Source organism: Papio anubis, chromosome 7 (assembly GCF_008728515.1).
Source record: "Papio anubis isolate 15944 chromosome 7, Panubis1.0, whole genome shotgun sequence".
NCBI lineage: Eukaryota > Metazoa > Chordata > Mammalia > Primates > Cercopithecidae > Papio > Papio anubis.
In genome coordinates, this window is record NC_044982.1 from 43999032 (window position 1) to 44018169 (window position 19138).

A 19138-nucleotide genomic window follows, 5' to 3' on the forward strand; every position below is an offset into this window, starting at 1 on the left:
GTATGTTTCACTATCATTTCACTGCATTTAATATGCTATTGCTGATGTTTGCCTTTATAACTCTTTGAAATGACCTTTATGAAAGAAAATAGACTGGGCAGATGGGGAAGTGAGGACTTTTAAGTCACAAACTCAACACTACGTGTCTGAGAATAGAATTCCAGGGGCAGTTTTCTTTTTTCAGGATCTCTTGTGACAGTCTTCAGGGGACAAGCACATTATCCACAGAGCTATGCTGTGCTCCAAAGTGACTGATCCTGCACAGGCTAATTGAGATACTCAAAATCTGACACTCAGCCAACCTTGTCAGTTGATAGTTTTACCAAGTATCCATAAGTCTGGAAACTTAGATGATTTCTTTATGTGTTTATGCATTTACAGATTGAAGATGTCCTTCTATATATTTTATTATGTTTTCCAGACTTTATTTACTCTGTCTTCTCTTGGAGTTTTGCTGGGCTTTCTAAAAAGTTGTAGAGATGCAGGTTCTCCTTAAGGAAAATTAACTTTTTGGTACAATTACATTTTTAAGAGTTTCTATAGTGTTCATTGAATCCTAAATTTGCGCCATCTTTCTTGAGGGCAATTTGACAGTGTGTCCCAAAAGTCTTAGTGTTTTGCATCTCTGGTGAATTGGTAAGTCCATCTGTAGGAGTTCATCATAAAGACATAATCACAGATATGAATAAAGACACCAGTATATAAGTGTTTGTAAAAGTTCTGCTCATAAGAGGAAAAGGTATGAAACATAGGTTTTATTTAGCTGCAAGGCACAGAAAATTCTATTATATAGTCTCAAGGTAGCCTATTCCAGGTTTGCTTCAGTGGCTCTGTGATCTTATAGAGGAACCACTCTCTTTCTAGCCTCCTTCTCTGCATCCTCATTTGATGGCATTTCCTAAGTTTCATTTCTCTAGGTCATAAAGTTATAGCCATAGATCCAGAAACATGGCTGGGAAAACAAAAACAAGAAGATGGTAAATGGAGTCCTCACATTCATCCTGGGGAAGGGTGGCATTCCTCTGAAATCCTGTCCTAGCTGGCTTGCCCTTACCTCTCAATTGCCAAAAGTGGGTCACATGGCAAATTCTAGCTGCTGCAAGGAGTCTGGGAAAGTAGGTGCCTGGAAAAACAGAATTTTCATGATTGATTTGGAATAGTTTTGAATAATTTCCTATGGGCTAAGCATAAAATCATGATTAAATTAGCAGGAAAAGGAGAGAGAATGGCTATTGGATGGGCACTAACAATATTTGACACCCATGTGTCCCATAATTAAATATAGATGCAAGCAAAGTTTTAAATGTTATAAAATATATTTAATGTCATGGAAGGTAATGGTTATATTAAAATATAGGTTTTATAATGTGCACTTTGGAAGATTACGTTAATAACGACAAAACCCTCCTGGACCCATTAGCAGGGAAAGAAAACATAAAGGCTTGGAATTAAAGTGATTATTATTATATTTTTATTAAAGTGAATTAAAGTGTCCAGTGATTATCTCTGGGTAGAGGGAATTGTTGAAAATCAGAGATGATAGTGCTAGTAGATTATATTTGATCAAGTGATACTGTATGCCTGTCCCATATGTCAGCCTTTCTTCTACCCAACTCCTCCAAGAAACAAACAAACAAAAAATCTTATTAGGCTGTGTGTCTGAAATCCCAGTAGGCTCGTGCCCTAGGATAGAGATGTAAAGGATCTCTTCTAAACTCACTGCTCAATGAGCCCCTCACTTCCTCCACTCCTAGACTGCATCTTGGGACCTCCCATATTCTGGCAGCAGAAAAGACGACAGGAGGGAACAGGTTGGGCCTCCTAGAAGGCCCGAATCCTATTATGACTTCAGCCTCTTGTGTGGAAGTGAGAAGAAAACCACACCCAGTTTCTAACCTTTTAAAATGCAGTGATTCTGGCACTAGGAAATACACCCTAAAATCAGCATTCCAGAATATAACCTATAATATTAATCCTCTGCTCTGGAAAGTGAGAAGGGAAGGGAAAAAAATGTTCCTTTCCTTGGCCCACAGGGTAATTTATATTTTATTTGAGTCTTGTAAATGTCCTGCTATGAACATACTTTAATTCTGTAATAATAAAAAGTATAGCATAAAACTTTTGATATAAGCTGCATATTTAATGAGATGTTATCTCTTTGTTTTGCACTCTGTGTTTCCTTGGTTATAAATTTTTGCTACAGTAAATAGGCAGTGATAGATACAGATGTAATGATAGATTTTGCATCTGATACAAGAAACAAAAATCAATAAGATGTTTATAACAAAAAGGAATAGTATCAGGAAAATCAATAGCCCAAACAAAGTGAATTAAACATTATACACAAATTTCTTAGATTTGAGGTGAAGCTTAGAAGTAATCCACTTATGCCAATTTTTTTTACTTTCAAAAAGGAATTATCTCTACAACACCTCTGAGATAAGGTCATTTAAGTTCTACTTGGATGCTTTAAGTAACATACTATTCACTATTATTTAAATTAATATAACTTATATTGCCACGATTTATTCATTACCAGTCATTTACTCGTTGCGCTAAAAGCTTTCATTTTAAGAACTCTCCATCTCAAACTTGCAAATTCCTTCACAATGTGTGCCTGGAGAGATGGATGCAGAAAGACAATGTTCTTTCTAAAAGTTTTACATTATTTATTTTTACTCAAATGATAAACATTTCTACCTATATTTCTAATAGAGTATGTAAGCTCTTATGTTGTCACTATGAGGTACAATTCTAGTTTTTCCTGCTGATTACCAGATAATTTTCATGATTTTCTTTTTATGAAGAAAAGAACTTTCTTTATATGTGTCTTGTAAGTTCTCTTTTTTTAAATTAACTTTCCTAATTCTCCAAGTTAATTTTTCGTCTTTGCGTTACTGTTTATTCTTCTTGATGACTTTAGCTTTTACTTTTCTGTTATATTACTGTGTAAGCTGTATCATTATACAGGCCAAAAGTGCTTTTATTTTTTGTCTTTGCATAGCATTTTTGAATTATTCACATAACCTTTGCTACAGAACTGGCTCTATTATGTTTCACCTACTCAAAATGTATGTGGAAGGTTCCATGTCTGATACAATTTTGTATCATCCCATGATGCTTAACAGAGACCCTTCTAATTGTCAGATTTGTCTCTACATAGGTGTATGTGAGAAGCAAACTATATCCTTAACCCACGCTGTAAATGTATGTATGTATGTTTGTATGTATTTGATTGATAATCACATATATAGTTCATGAGAAAAACTCTGTACTGAATCTAGTAAAATATAACTGTTTATTTTCTTGAACCTTTAAGAAACCTCAATACAAGCAACACTTAGACCCCTGTGTGGTCTTTTTCATCAGCTAACTCTTGATGTAGTTAATAGTTCTCCGAAAACTAGGCTTCTTGATCCTGCTGATAATTTCTTAGAGGTGTTGGAAAAAGCTTTGAACAAAAAAAGGCAAATATTTCATAAAAGACTGTTAAATGAAAGAGTGATTCCAAAACTATGGAAACAATAAGGAAGTTTGAATCACAGCCATAAACCAGAGCACAGGGTTGATCCTGCCAAACTAATGCTCTGTACATATTGTGCATTTGCTAGCTCTTTCATATAAATAGGATCGTTCTAGAATATGCCAAGAAGGATGCTAATCTGTTTTTTCCTATAATGGTGCGTTTGTTCCTAAAAGACAAATGCAAAACTACTTGTCTTCATTTGTTGTGCATCATCACATAAATATAGACACCCTGTCTGGTTTTAATTAGTAATTCAGATAAGATAAAAATTAAGCCAGAAATGCTGCTGATTTGCCATTTATCATGAAGATTCTAAAAGTCACTCACGACTTCTCCTCATAGCTATATCATGTACTTTATTAGGTACCACACAGTCTTGGAAGAATGTAGTATATATCTGTTCAAATTAAAGATTTTACACTTGGCCTCTCTCCTTCCAGTAAATATTTAGAATTTCAAATAGCCACAAAATGTTAATTTGGTTAGATATATCTCCTTCCTTTGAAAGAAATCAGTGAGGAAATAAGATACCTAAATGAATATCATACAGCAAATGAGAAATACATAAAATTGGGAAGTGCACTAATGGCGTTGCTTATGTAATTGACCTAAAGGCAAAGTGTATAGGGCAGTACATAGTTTGTGAGATCACTCTCACACCTGACTTAAACCCCAGGTCTGTCACTTCCTAGGTGTGTGACCCCAGGCAATTTATTTAGCCTCTGCTTCATTCTCCTTGTCTGTAAGATTGGAATAATACCTTGCAGTATTGCAATGAGAATGAAAAAGGAAAATGTAAACAAAGCATGTGTACATGCTTGGCATATATATTTTTATCATTATTGTTACTTTCAAATGTGGTCTCTCTCCTAAATTGACTTCCTGTCTTCACTTTTGTCTCTATATACTCCGTTCTCCATGCAGCATTAATAACCACTAAAAACCTTAATCCTACCAAATTACTTTATTGCTTAAAATGTGCCCATGGATGCATACTTTAGAAAGAGTACAGTCATTACCTTGCCTATGAGGTACTGAATGATCAGGTTTCTGTTTAGTTCACTTCTTCCCTCATGCCTTCTGCTCCAAGCACAGTAGTTTTTCTGTATCTTCTTTGTTTTTCTGTTTTTTAGTTTTTTTGTTGTTGTTTGTTTTGACACGGAGTCTTGCTCTGTCGCCAGGCTGGAGTGCAGTGACATGATCTCAGCTCACTACAACCTCCGCCTCCCAGGTTCAAGTGATTCTCCTGCCTCAGCCTCACAAGTAGCTGGTACTACAGGCGCATGCCACCATGCCCAACTAAGTTTTGTATTTTTAGTAGAGACAAGGCTTTGCACAGTGGTTCGTGCCTGTAATCCCAGCACTTTGGGAGGCCGAGGCTGGTGAATCACGAGGTCAAGGGATCAAGATCATCCTGGCCAACATGGTGAAACCCCGTCTCTAATACAAAACACATATTCCTTTGTCTCCTTGGGATGCTTATCCTCTGATTCTTCCCATGGCTTGATTCTTCATTTCATTCAAGTATCTGCTCAAATATCATATTTTCAGAGAATTCTTTCCTGGATGTGCCTATATAAAATAGTCTCTCCTCCACCCCATGTAATTATCTGCACCCTTAACCCTTTTACTTCTTCATAGTGTGACCATTACCCGATTTTATAGCATAAATTCATTTGTTATTTATTAATCTGTTCCTCCAGAATTTATGCTCCATGAAGGCAGGTATTTTTTCTTTTGTTCCCAGCTATATTCCTGACAGTTGAGTGGTCCCTGGAATGTATGAGACAGTCAACAAACATTTATTAAAAGAATCAATGAGCAAATTAATGAATGAATTGTCTTTGGTTAACTAGTTTGGTAAACATATGGGGTTACTATAATTAAGATAGTTTTCTGAGGATATCTTCCTAAAGTCTATTAGTCTCCTATCAGCAGTCCCCCAGCATTGCGATTGATTTTGCTGTAATTAATTGACAAATGTATTATCATTTATCATTTGAGATTGTAGATGTAGACAATGTAAGAGGGAGCAAAGATGTGCTAGGAAATGTTAAGATGAAAAAAGGAAGTGCAAATAATGTTAGATTAGGTTAAATTTAAAACAAAGGCATAAATAAGACAGAAGATGTAGAATAATAAAATATATGGCCTATTCAGAATACCTAAGAGAAATGATCACTTATATACCAAATAACAGTATGTTTAAAAAACAAAAACAAAAAGTGAGACTCCAACACATTTATTAGTATAAATTGTAATTTTAACATGTCATTTTCAGGATTTGATATACAAGTAGACAAAAAATAATTAACATAGGGTGGGCTATATTAATCCAATTAACCAAGTGGGATCTTTCAAAACTCCTATATTAATCATCTAGCTTAAATCAATTTCAAAGGCAGTAGAAGAGGCAATGTCAAGTTGGCGAATACAGTAGGGAGGAATCCAACAACCAGCTCTTTCAAACCAGTGAATATGGTCATCTCGAGCATCATCTCAAGCCGCTTGGCCTCCAAGTCATCCTGGAAGAAAAGAACTAGAATCTTCATAGATACATTTTAAAATGTCATTGTCTTAGTCTGTTTGGGCTGCTCTAACAAAATACCATAAACTGGGTGACTCATAAATAACAGAAATTTATTTCCTCAGTTCTGAAGGCTGGGAAATCATAGGTCAAGGCAGATTCAGTGTCTGGGTGAGGGCCTGCTTCCCGATTCATAGATGGCCCCTTCTTGCTGTGTCCTCTCATAGTGAGGGGTCTTCCTCAAGTATCCTTTATAATATCACTAATCCCGTGGGTGAGGGAGGAGCCTTTATGTCCTAATCACCTTCCAAATATCTCACCTCCTAATATCATCACCTTAGGGTTGGGATTTCAACATATGAATTTTGATGGGACACAAGCATTGCAATCATAGCAGTCATCCTCATATAAACTTTCAAAGAAATAAAGACCATTAGGATGCAATATGAACAGAGGGACTGCTTCTGCAGGGAAGAAAAGGGAGTTCTCAAATGGTACCATTAAGCATAAGAGAGATTCAGGTAGGAAGTATTCAAATTCTACCTTGGGAGACAGTTGAATGAAAAGTGGGGCGATAGTGCTGAGAATATTTATTAACCTGAATTTTGATGCTGGGCTGTTCCCATCAGACAGTAGCAGATAGTAAATATGAGTAGCAATGACTGACCCTGATAAAAGGCATATGTATTGGAAAGAAAAAAATGTAACTATCCCTATGCACAGATTCCATGATGATCTAAGTGGAAATATCCATGTAATCTACAAAAAAGTTCCTAAAACTAATAAATGACCTTAAGTAGATTACAAGATACAAGATCAACACACAAATACCAATCATATTTCTATGTACTAGCAATGAACAATTAGAGACTGAAATTTTTAAAAAATATCATGTATAACACCTCCGAAAATTGAAATACATAGGTATAAATCTAACGAATCTACCAGTTCTCTAGACATAATACTATAAAATGCTGAGGAAAGAAATTTTAAAAAATCTAAGTAAATAGGAAGGCATGTCATGCCTTTGATTGAAATACTCAAAATAGTTAAGACATTAATTTTTGCCATACTAACTGACAGATTTGACAAAATCCCAACAGGAATTTTTATTGATATATACCATATAAGATGGTTGTAAAGTTAATAGAGCAAGGTAAAGAAATTAGAAAACTGAAACAGTTTTGTTAGATGAGTCACACTAATCATCTGAAGACTGAAAAACGGTAAGACAATTTGATACTGGTGAAGGAGTAGACACATATCAATGAAACATATCTGTTCTAATGAGCATGGTGTTCATAAGTAGATACTCACAAATGTGATCAGATTTCTTTTCACATAAAATTTACCACTTTAATGATTTTAAAGTCTACAATTCAGAAGAATTTCATTTGGCAATTGATTTTTTTTTACAAAGGTGCAAAGGGAATACTGTGGAAAATAGATGGTCTTTTCAACAAGCAATGTTGGAATAATTTGAAATTAATATGCGACAATCTTGATTCAAATCTAATCCCTATACAAAAGGAAAAAGTCAAAACTGATCATAGAACTGAGTGTAAAATATAAAACTATAATAAAATTTGAAAGCAAAATATAGGAGAAATCCCATCACTAGGATTTAGGACAAGAGTTCTCAGACTTGATAATCAAAAGCAGAGTCTATGAAATTTAAAAAGGTAACAAATCGGGTTTCATTACAATTAAAATTTTTGCTCTGTGAAATATACTGATGAGCGACTAGAAAGAAAACCTTCAGACTGAGGAAAACATTTGCAAGACATATCCAACAAAACATTTGTATCTAGAATATATTAAGAATACATAAAAAACTCTCAAATCTCAACAGTAAGAAACAACTCAATTTAAAAATAGACAAACGGCTTGAAAAGACACTTCATCCAAGAGTATACACAGATGGCAAATAAGAACATTAAAAGTAGTACATACTAACTAGAAACATATAAGAAAAGGAAATTCTTACACAGCCAATTTGGCACATTATAAAGCCATCTCAAAAGATAAATGCTTGAGAGGATAGATACCCCATTTTCAATGATATAATTATTATGCATTGCATGCATATATCAAAACATGTGCTCCAGAAATATATATGCCTACTGTGTACCCACAAAAATTCCAAATAAAATTTTTTAAAGGCCACCACAATCGATAAAGTAGTAATCTATTGTTTGTATATGAGACAATTTACTCTTTAGCCAGTCAATAGATGTTAGGGATCTTTTCAATTTTGGACTGTTATGAATAAAATAGCCTTGGATGTATTTGTACAAGTATTTTAGCAGAACTGTTTTAATTGCTATTGGAAAAATATCTAGGAGTGGGATTCCTGGGTCATATGGTAAATGTATATTTTACTTCACAAAATCAACCAAAATATTTTGCAAAGTAACCGTACCATTTTGCATTTCCAGAAACAGTTCCACATTCCTGCCAATACTAGGCGTTGTCAGGCTTCTTGATCACAGCCATTTTAGTCTGTACATATTCTAGTTTTAATTTCCTTTTCCCTGGTAGTTAATGATGTTAGTTATCTTTGCATGTACTTATTTGCTATCTGAACTTCTTTGTTGAGGGTATGTTCAAAAATTTTGCCCACTTGAATTGGATTAGTAGCTTTTTAGTATTGAGTTGCAGGATTTCTTTACATTTTAGGATTATTTTAAAAATTCTTATTTTATAATAGTTTTAGATTCATAGAAAATTTGCAGAGATAGCAAGAGAGTTCCCATATATCTCACACCCAGTTTCTGCTATTATAAACATCTTACTTTAGTGTATTTGTCACAATCAATAAGCTGATAATGATATTAACTAAAGTGTATATTTCCTTAGCTTTTACTTTATGCCTTTTATCTATTTCAGGATCCAACTGAAGTTTCTACAGTACACTTTGTCATTATTTGTCTCCTTAGGGTCCCCTTGACTGTGGTAGTTTCTTAGACTTCCCTTGTTTTTGATGACTTCAACAGTTTTGAGGAGTGCTGATTAGGTATTTTCCAGTGTCCCTCAATTGGGATTTGTCTGATGTTTATATTGTGATTAGAATGGGGTTATAGATTCATCTGAGAATGTCTTTATTTTCCTCTTGAATCCTGAAGGATATTTCCCTGGACATAATTGTGGATTTCTTTGAGTTTACCCTATTTGAGGTTAGTTCAGGTTCTTGGATCTGTAGATTTATGTCTTTTGTGAAACTTGGAAAGTTTTTAGTCGTATTTCTTTTAGTACTTTTTCAGTTCAAATCTCTCTTCTTCTAGAACTACGATGATACAAATATTAGCTCTGTTATTATGGTTCCAAAGGTCCCTGAGACTCTGTTTTGTTGTTGTTGTTGTTGTTGTTGTTTGTAGGTACACAATAGGTATACATATTTATGGAGTATATGAGATAGTTTGATACAGGCATGCAATGTGTAATAATCACATCAATGTAAATAGGATGTCTATGACATCAAGCATTTATCATTTCTTTGTGTAACAAACATTCCAATTATACTCTCTGGTTATTTTAAAATGTATAGTAAATTATTGTTAACTATAATCACCCAGTTGTGCTATCAAATAGTAGGTCTTATTCATTCTATCCTACTATATTTTTGTACCCATTAATGATACCCACTTCCCACCCCCCCAGATACCCTTTCCAGCCTCTGGTAACCATAATTCTACTCTCTATCTACATGATTTCAATTGTTTTAATTTTTTAGTTCTCACAAATATGTGAGAACATGCAAAGTTTGTCTTTCTGTATCTGACTTACTTCACTTAATGTCTTTCAGTTCCTTTCATGCTATTGGAAATGACAGGATCTCATTCATTTTTTTGGCTGAATAGTGTGTGTGTATATGTGTGTGTGTGTGTGTGTGTGTGTGTGTGTGTATATATGCTATCATTGTATATATGCACTTTTTTTTAACTTTTAAGTTCATGGGTACAAGTGCAGGTTTGTTATATAGGTAAACTTGTGTTATGGGGGTTTGTTTTACAGATTATTTTAACACCCAGGTGTTAAGCCTAGTACCCATTAGTTATTTTTCCTGATCCTCTCCCTCCTCCCACCTGCCACCCTCCACCCTCCAAAAGGTCCCAGTGTATGTTTTTCCCCTTTATGGGCCCAAATGTTCTCATCATTTAGCTCCCACTTATAAGTGAGAACATGGGGTGTTTGGTTTTCTGTTCCTGTTTTAGTTTGCTAAGGATAACGGCCTCCAGCTCCATCCATGTTCCTACAAAGGACATGATCTCATTCTTTTTATGACTGCATAGTATTCCATGGTGTTATATGTACCACATTTTCTTTATCCAGTCTGTCACTGATGGGCATTTAGGTTGATCCCATATCTTTGCTATTGTGAACAGTGCTATATTTATCCGTTGATGAACACTTAGGTTGATTCCAAATCTTGACTATTGTAAACAGTGCTGCAACAAACATTAAAGTGCAGATATGGTCCAATGCACTGATTTTCTTTCTTTTGGGTATAAACCCATCAGTGGGATTTCTGGATCATACAGTAGCTCTCTTAGTTTTTTGAGAAACCTCCAAACTGTTCTCCATAGTGGTTGTACTAATTACATTCCCACCCACAGTGTACTAGGGTTCCTTTTCCCCACATGTTCACCAGGATTTGTTATTGCCAGTCTTTTGGATAAAAGCTATTTAAACCGAGGTGAGATAATATATCATTATAGCTTTGATTTGCATTTCTCCAATCAGTGATGTTGAGCACCTTTTCATAAACCAGTTTGCCATTTGTATGTTGTATTTTGAGAAATGTCTATTCAGATATTTTGCCATTTTTAAATTGGATTGTCAGGAATTTTTATTTTAAGTTTGAGCTCCTTACATATTCTGGATTAGTCTCTTGTCAGATGGGTAGTTGGTAAATATTTTCTGCCACTCTATGAGTTGTTTTTTCACTTTGTTGATTGTTTTATTGGCTATGCAGAAGCTTTCTAACTTTTTGTGATCCTGTTTGCCCATTTTTTGCTTTTGCTTATGCTTGTGGAGTATTACTGAAGAAATCTTTTGCAGATCAATGTCCTGGAGAGATTCCCCCAAATGTTTTCTTTTAGTAATTTCACAGATTGTGGTCTTAGATTTAAGTATTAAATCAATTTTGATTTGATTCTGGTATATGGCAAGAGATGGGGATCTAATTCCATATCTCTCCCTGTGGATATCCAGTTGTCTCAGCACCATTGGTTGAAGAGACTCTCCTTTACCCAATGTATGTTCTTGGCAACTTTGTTGAAAATGAGTTCACTGTAATGTATAAATTTGTTTTTGAGTTCTTTATTCTGTTATATTGGTCTATGTGTCTGCTCTCATGCTAGTACCATGCTGTTTTGGTTACCTTAGCTTTACTATAATTTGAAGTCAAGTTATGTGATTCCTCCAGTTTTGTTCTTTTTGCTCAGGATAGCTTTGGTTATTCTGGGACTTTTGTGGTGTCATATACATTTTAGAATTATGTTTTTATTTCTGTGAAGAATGTAATTGGTATTTTGATAGGGTTTTCATTGAATCTCTGCAGACTGCTTTGAGTAGTATGAGCATTTTAACAATATTATTTCTTGTAATCCATGAACATAGAATAACTTTCCTTTTTCTTGTCCTCTTCAATTTCTTGTATTAATGTTTTACAGTTTTTATTACAGAGATCTTTCACTTCTTTGACTAAGTTTATTCCTAGGTATTTTATTTTATTTGTAGCTAAATGGGATTACTTTCTGTGTTAGACCATTCTTGCATTGCTTTGAATGAATACCTGAGATTGGGTAATTTATAAAGAAAAGAGGTTTAATTAACACCATGCTGTATAAGCATGGTGCCAACATCTGCTCAGCTTCTATGGAGAACTCAGGGAGCTTTTATTCATGGCAGAATGTGAAGCAGGATCAGACACATTACATGCCAAGAGAAGGAGCAAGAGAGAGGTGTGGGGAGTCACACAGTTTTAAACAATTAGATCTCAAGATAACTCACTATCACAAGTATACCACCAAGCCAAGAGGGATCCATCCCCATGGATTGCCACGATGTTGAACCATCCTTGCATCCCTGTCATAAATACTACCTGGTCATGATGAATGATCTTTTTAATGTGTTATTGAATTCAGTTTGCTAGTATTTTTTCAAGGATTTTTGCTTCAATGTTCATCAGGAATATCAGCTTGTACCTTTCTTCTCTCTTACTTTTTTGTTGTTGTTGTTCTGTCCTTGTCTGGTTTTGGTATCCAGGAAATACTGACTTTGAAGAATGAGTTTGGAAATATTCCCTCTTCCTCTATCTTTAGGAATAGTTTGAGTAGAATTGGCATTAGTTCTTTAAATGTTTGACAGAATTCAGCAGTGAGGCCATCAGGTCACGGGGTTTTCTGTGCTGGGAGATGTTTTGTTAAGGCTTTGATCTCATTACTGTTATTGTGCTATTCAAGTCTTGGATTTCTTCATGGTTCAATCTTGGTAAGTTGTAGGTGTCTATAAATGTATCCATTTCTTCTAGATGTTCCAATTTATTGGCATACAATTGCTCATAGTAGCCACTAAAGGTCCTTTGAATTTATGTGGTGTCAGTTGTAAAGTCTCCTTTTCCATCTCTGTTTTTATTTATTTGGATCTTCTCTCTCTTTTCCTTAGTCTGGCTAAAGGTTTGTCAGTTTTGTTTACCTTAAAAAAAAAAAAAAAAATTTTGCTTCATTTATCTTTTGTATTTTTTGTTTCAATTTATTTCTGCTCTGATCTTCATTATTTCTTCTACTAATTTTGGGTTTGGCTAGTTCTTGCTTTTCTAGTTCTTTAAGATATATTATTAGTTTATCCATTTAAAGTTTTTCTAATTTTCTGATATGGGCGCTTATTGCTATAAACTTTCCTCTAAGTACTGATTTTTCTGTTTCTCATAGGTCTTGATATGTTGTGTTTCTATTTTAATTTGTATCCGAAAATTTTTCAATTTCCTTCTTAATGTCTTCATTGACTCACTGGTCATTCAGGAGCATATTATTTAATTTCCATGTGTTTGTATAGTTTACAAAATTCCTCTTGTTATTGATTTCTAGTTTTATTCCATTGTGGTCAAAGAGGATGCTTGAGATGATTTCAGTGTTTTTCAAGTATTTTAAGACTTGTTTTGTGACCTAACATGGCCTATCCTTGAGAATGATCAATGTACTGAGAAGAATGTGTATTTTGCAGCTGTTGAATAAAATGTTCTGTAACTATTAGGCCTATTTGGTCTATAGGGCAGATTTAGTCCAATGTTTCTTGGTTGATTTTCTGTCTGTATGATCTGTTCTATGCAGAAAGTGGGGTTTTGAAGTCTCCAGTTTTTGTATTTAGTTCTAATATTATTTGCTTTATATAGCTGGGTACTCCAGTTTGGTCGCATATCTATTTACAATTTTTATATCCTCTTGCTGAATTGACTCCTTTGTCATAACATAATGACTTTGTTTCTTTTTAAAGTTTTTGTCTGGAAATCTATTTTTGTCTGACCCAAGTATAGCTATTCCTGGTCTTTTTTGGTTTCTACTGCATGGAATACCTTTCTCCATTCCTTTATTTTCAGTCTACCTGTGTCTTTATAAGTGAAATATGTTTCTTGTAGGCAGCTGATTGAGTCTTTCCCCCACACCCCCTATTTAGGCACTCTGTATCTTTTGATTGGATAATTTAGTCAATTTGAATTCAATGTTATTATTGATTAATAAGGTGCTATTTTGTTGTTTTTCAGTTGTTTCATGGTCTTTCTTTCCTTCCTTCCTCTCTTCCTTTTTGTGAATGTGATTTTCCTCTGGTTATGTTTTATACATCTGCAGCCAGATGTATTGAAGCTCCTTTGTATGTTATTTATTTCTTTACTCTTGCTGCTTTTAGGATTCTTCTTTGTCCTTGACTTTTCAGTCTGATTATTAAATGTCTTAAGGTAGTCTTGTTTGAATTAAAACTGCTTGGTGTTCTCTCACCTTCTGATACTTGAATATTGATTTATTTTTTAGATTTGGAAGGTTCTATGTGATGATGCCTTTCTACCCTAATCTTTTTCTCTACCTTTTCTTTAAGGCCAATAACTCTTAAATTTGCCATTTTGAGGCTATTTTCTAGATCTCATAGGTGTGCTTCATTCTTTTTTATTTTTTTCTTTTGTCTCATCTATGTATTTTCAAGTAGTCTGTCTTCAAAGTCACTACTTCTTTCTTCTGCTTAATTCTGCTTTTGAAGCCCTCCGCATTCTTCAGTATGTCAATTCAATGTTTCAGATCCAGAATTTCTCATTGATATTTTAAAATTATTTCAATCTCTTTGTTAAATTAATCTGATAGGATTCTGAGTTTCTTCTTTGTGTTATCTTGAATTTCCTTGAGCTTTATTAATAGAACTGTTTTGAATTCTCTGTCTCAAGGGTTACATATCTCTGTCATCTTGGAATTGGTCACTGATGCTTTAGTTCATTTGGTGAGGTCATGTTTTCTTGGATGGGCTTGATGTCTGTGTGTGTTCATTGATACATGGAGCTGGAGCTGGGGAAGGAGTGACACAAGCACCCCTGTGGCCACCACCCCTGGATGTGCCCCGAATCAGATTTGAAGCCAGCACAACAATGGGTCACACCTATGGTCCATGGTGACTGCTGCCAGGCTATCTAATGTTTACTCAAGATCCAAGGCTCCTCGGTCAGTGGTTGGTGAATCCAACCAGGCTTGTGTCCTTTCTTCAACAATGGCAAGCTCCCCACTGGTTTAGGGCAGGTCCAGAAATACCATCCAGGAGCCAGGGCCTGAAGTCAGGAATCTAGGAATGTACTTGGTGTTCTACTCTGCTGTGGCTAAACTAGCACCCAAACCACAAGACAAAGCTCTTCTCATTCTTCCCTCTGCATTGCTGAAGCAGAAGTTGTCTCTCTCTGTGGCCACCATCACCCCAGGCCTATGGTGAGTATTGCTTGGCTACTTCTAATATTCATTCAATGGTGAAGGGCTCTTCAGTCAGCTTGCAGTAAATGCTTCTAGGCTTGAGTCTCTCCCTTCAAGGCAGTGTGCCCTCTTCTGGCCCAAGGTGGGGTCCAGAAAAGCCATCCAGAGGCCAATGTCTGGAATCAGACCCCAGCAGCCTATTTGGTGCTCTTTCCCTGTGACCAAGCTGGTACGCAAGCTGCAAAACGAAATCCCCTTTACTTTTCCCTCTCTTTTTCTCAAGTGGAAGATTCTCTCCTTGTGGCCATCACAGCTGGGAATGTGCTGAGTCACACCAGCATGGCACTGAATCTCACTGAAGGCCCACAGCAAGTACTGCCTGGCTATTATTGATGTTTATTCAAGACCCAAGTGCTCTTTAGTCAGCAGGTGAGGAATCATGCAGACTGGGTACTTCCCTTAAAGGCAGCAGGTTCCCTTCTGTCCCAAGGCATGTTTAGAAATGTCATCTTGGAGCTAGGGCCTGGAATGGGGGCCTCAGGACTCTGCCTAGTTCCCTATCCTATTGTGCCTAAGCTGGTATGTATCCAAGTTGCAAAACAAAGTCCTCCTTACTCTTCCCTCTTTTCCCCTCAAGCAGAGGGAATGAGTCTCTCCTGGGGCTAGGAGCTGTGCTGTTTGGGTTGGGGAAGGGGTGATGTAAACATTCCCTTGGCTGCCCTCACTGGTATCTTACTAGGTCATGTACATCCCAAGTTCACTGGCTTTGAGCCCAGCATAGAACCAGGACTAGCCCAGGAATTGTAGTCCTTGTGGCCTACACTGCCTTTCAAGTTTATTTAGAACCCCAGACCACTTTAGCCTGCAGTGGCGGGACTAACTGGAACTCAGGTTTCAACCACTGGGATGGACAATTCTCCTCTGGCTAGGGCTACTCTAAATTCTCCCTCTGTCAGTGCTGGCTCAATACTGCCTTGCGTTGCTTTCCGCTGTGACTGGCAGCAGTGAGTTCCAATGCAAAGTCCCATAACCATTGTGCTGTTGCTCCCTGAAGCATATAAATTCTCTCTCTGTGCCATGTGGCCACTGCCAGGGGTCGGGGGGGGCGGGTGGTATAGCCAATTCAAGACTGCCTTTTCTACCTTCTTCATGGTTATGATGCTAAACGAGGTACTGTGATTGCTCACCTGATTTTTCATTCTTATGAAAATGCTTTCCTGTGTGGATAGTTGTTCAATTTGGTGTTCCTGTCGGGGGTGGGGGGGTGGGGCAGGGTAATAGCTAAGGGGTTCTATTCTGCCATCTTGCTCTGTCTCCTCCCATTTTAAAAATAATCTATTTTCTCTCTTTTGTTCATATTGGATAAATTCATTTGTCTTCATGTTCACTGATTTTATCTCTTGTCACTCCCATCCTACTATTAATCAAATTTTTAAATGATGTGGGTACTTTTCAGTTTGTAGTTTCCATTGGCTCTTTTTAATAATTTTATTACTTTCCCCAAATTTTTTATTCCTGAGTTTATTTCACGAGATTTTCTGATTACTTTTTAAAGCATTGTTTATGATGTCTTCTTTGACATCCTTGTCAGATAATTTCAACAAACAATTGAATCATCTCCTGGGTTTAGCTATGAGTAGTAATTTTCTTAACTGTATTCTAGACATTTTGGATATTGTGAGATCCTATTTTACCTTCTTGTCTTTAGTAGGCAGTCCTCATATGGAGGTGTAACACTAGGGCTAATTGGGTATTTTCAACTCTTTACCCATTGATACCATAGAAAAGGAGGTGGGAGACAAAGTGTGAATTACTCCCACCTCCTACCTTCATTGATCATGAATGGGAACAGATTCTTACTCTTCCTGGGCCCCCAAAGGGTTTGGGGAGGAAAGCCTGATGTTGCCTACTCCCATTAATGGTTTTAAGTTTATCACTGCTGGGTGGCAGTGAAATCTCTGTTGATGAAATATCCCACCCCCATACTACCCTGGTTGGAGAACTGGAGCACATCCCTGTTTAGCCCAGCAATGTTGGAAGATAAACTTCCTCCTTGGGCTCACCACCACCACCTGGCAGGGGAATCAGAGTACCGCCTGTTTCTGCTAGACTAAATGATGGACAGGAATATTAACTTCCCACTTTGCCACCCTGAAACCTGTGGAGGTAGGGGTGAATTTTTTTCATTTCGTTTGACTGAAGTTAGGTAGATACTAAAGGTTTATTATCATTGGACCACACTTTTGCCAGTCCATTGGCTGGAGGAAAGACTTTACTGGAAGCTTTTTTTTTTTTTTTTTTTTTTGCAGTGTTCTGTCCACAGATACATGGATGACAATAAAGAAACTGAAAGACACATTGCGTTGTTTCTCAAGTCTCCAGATCTCTGGGCTGTCCAACTTTTTCCCCGCCTTTCAGAGTCCTTTCCTTGACGTTACGTCATGTCTAGGGTGTTTGAGTTGTACCAACTTATTTTTTATAAAGCCACCAAAGCAATTCAATGGAACAATACAGTGAAAATTCAACCATTTTCAACAAATGGTTTTTGAATAACTGAATACACATGAAAACAAAACAATCTCAACCTCTATGTTTCACCGTACACAATTTTTGTTTGAGAAAAATCACAGAACTAAAAATAAAAGCTAGTATGTATAGCTTATAGAAGAAACTAGGGGACTATCCTTGTGCCTGGGGTTAGGAAACATTTCTCAGGCAGAGTTCTGAAAGCAATTACCAGAGAAGAAGAAAAAAAAAAAGTACGCTATGCTTAATCAAAATTTAAACTTCTGTTCATCAAAATACAACTTTAAGAATCTTAGCCGGGTGAGGTGGTGGGCGCCTGTAGTCCCAGCTACTCGGGAGGCTGAGGCAGGAGAATGGCGGGAACCCGGGAGGCGGAGCTTGCAGTGAGCTGAGATCCGGCCACTGCACTCCAGCCTGGGCGAAAGAGAGAGCAATCTGAGACAACATCTGAAAAAAAAAAAAGAATCTTAACAAATACTTATATGGAATATGTCTGAAAATATTTATATTCAGAATAAACAAATAATTCCTACAACTCAATAGGAAGACAGCCCAATTTTAATAACATAAAGGATTTGGATTTTCAATCCTCTTAAACAGTTGTGGGGAAAAAAAGATTTGGATAGATACATGACAGAGGATGATACCATAAGCATACGCAAACATACTTTACTAGTTTTCAGAAAATTTGATATCAAAGCCATAATGAGACATCATTCCAACTCCACTAGAATAGCTAAGATTAAAAAGGCCATCAGTATCAAACTTCAGTAAGATTAGAGAACAACTATGACCCTTATATATTAGTAGTAAGACAGTAAAATGGTAAAAGAAGTATGGAAAATAGTTTTGACAGTTGGTATAAAGTTAAATATATACCTATTCTACAATCCAACAATGTCACTCTAGGCATTTACGTAAGAAAAAAACATATCTGGGTAAATACTTGTATAATAATGTTTATAGCCACTTTATTCATAGTAGCCATACAAGTAGAAACCATGTAAATATTTGTCAATAGTAAAATCAAATTTGTGTGTAATCAAACAGTGGAATACTTCTCAATAGCAAAGGAATACACAAGGAAACATCTCATAGACATTATGCTAAAGGAAAAGTCAAACATAAAGACAACATCCTGTGTGATTTCATTTATATAAAACCCTAGGACAGGTACTGCTAATCGGTGGTGAAACAAATCAGAAAAGTGGTTGCCTTTGGTGGGGAGAAAATAGGTGGGAAGAGTATGAAAGGATTTTTTGAGGTAATGGAAATGTTATATATTTTGGTGGAAGTATGAGTTACACAGGTATATGCCATTTTCAAAATTCCTAGATTTGTACACTTAAGGTGTGTACATTTCAATATAGGTTTTACTTTAAAAGAAAAAAACTGTGAACAAATATTGAGATTTAAAAAATTAAAATGCTAGGACAACGAGTTGGAAGTTCTTGTTTAAACTCGTGGAGGGAAGATTAGGGCAAAAGAATATGCTGCTAATTTTAATAATGGGAAAAAAAATCAATCTAATGCCCTCAAAAATTGTCCAGGGAGAAAATGTGAATATATCCAGAAGAGATACATGCTAAGAGAGACAAGTATTTGCAAAAGCAT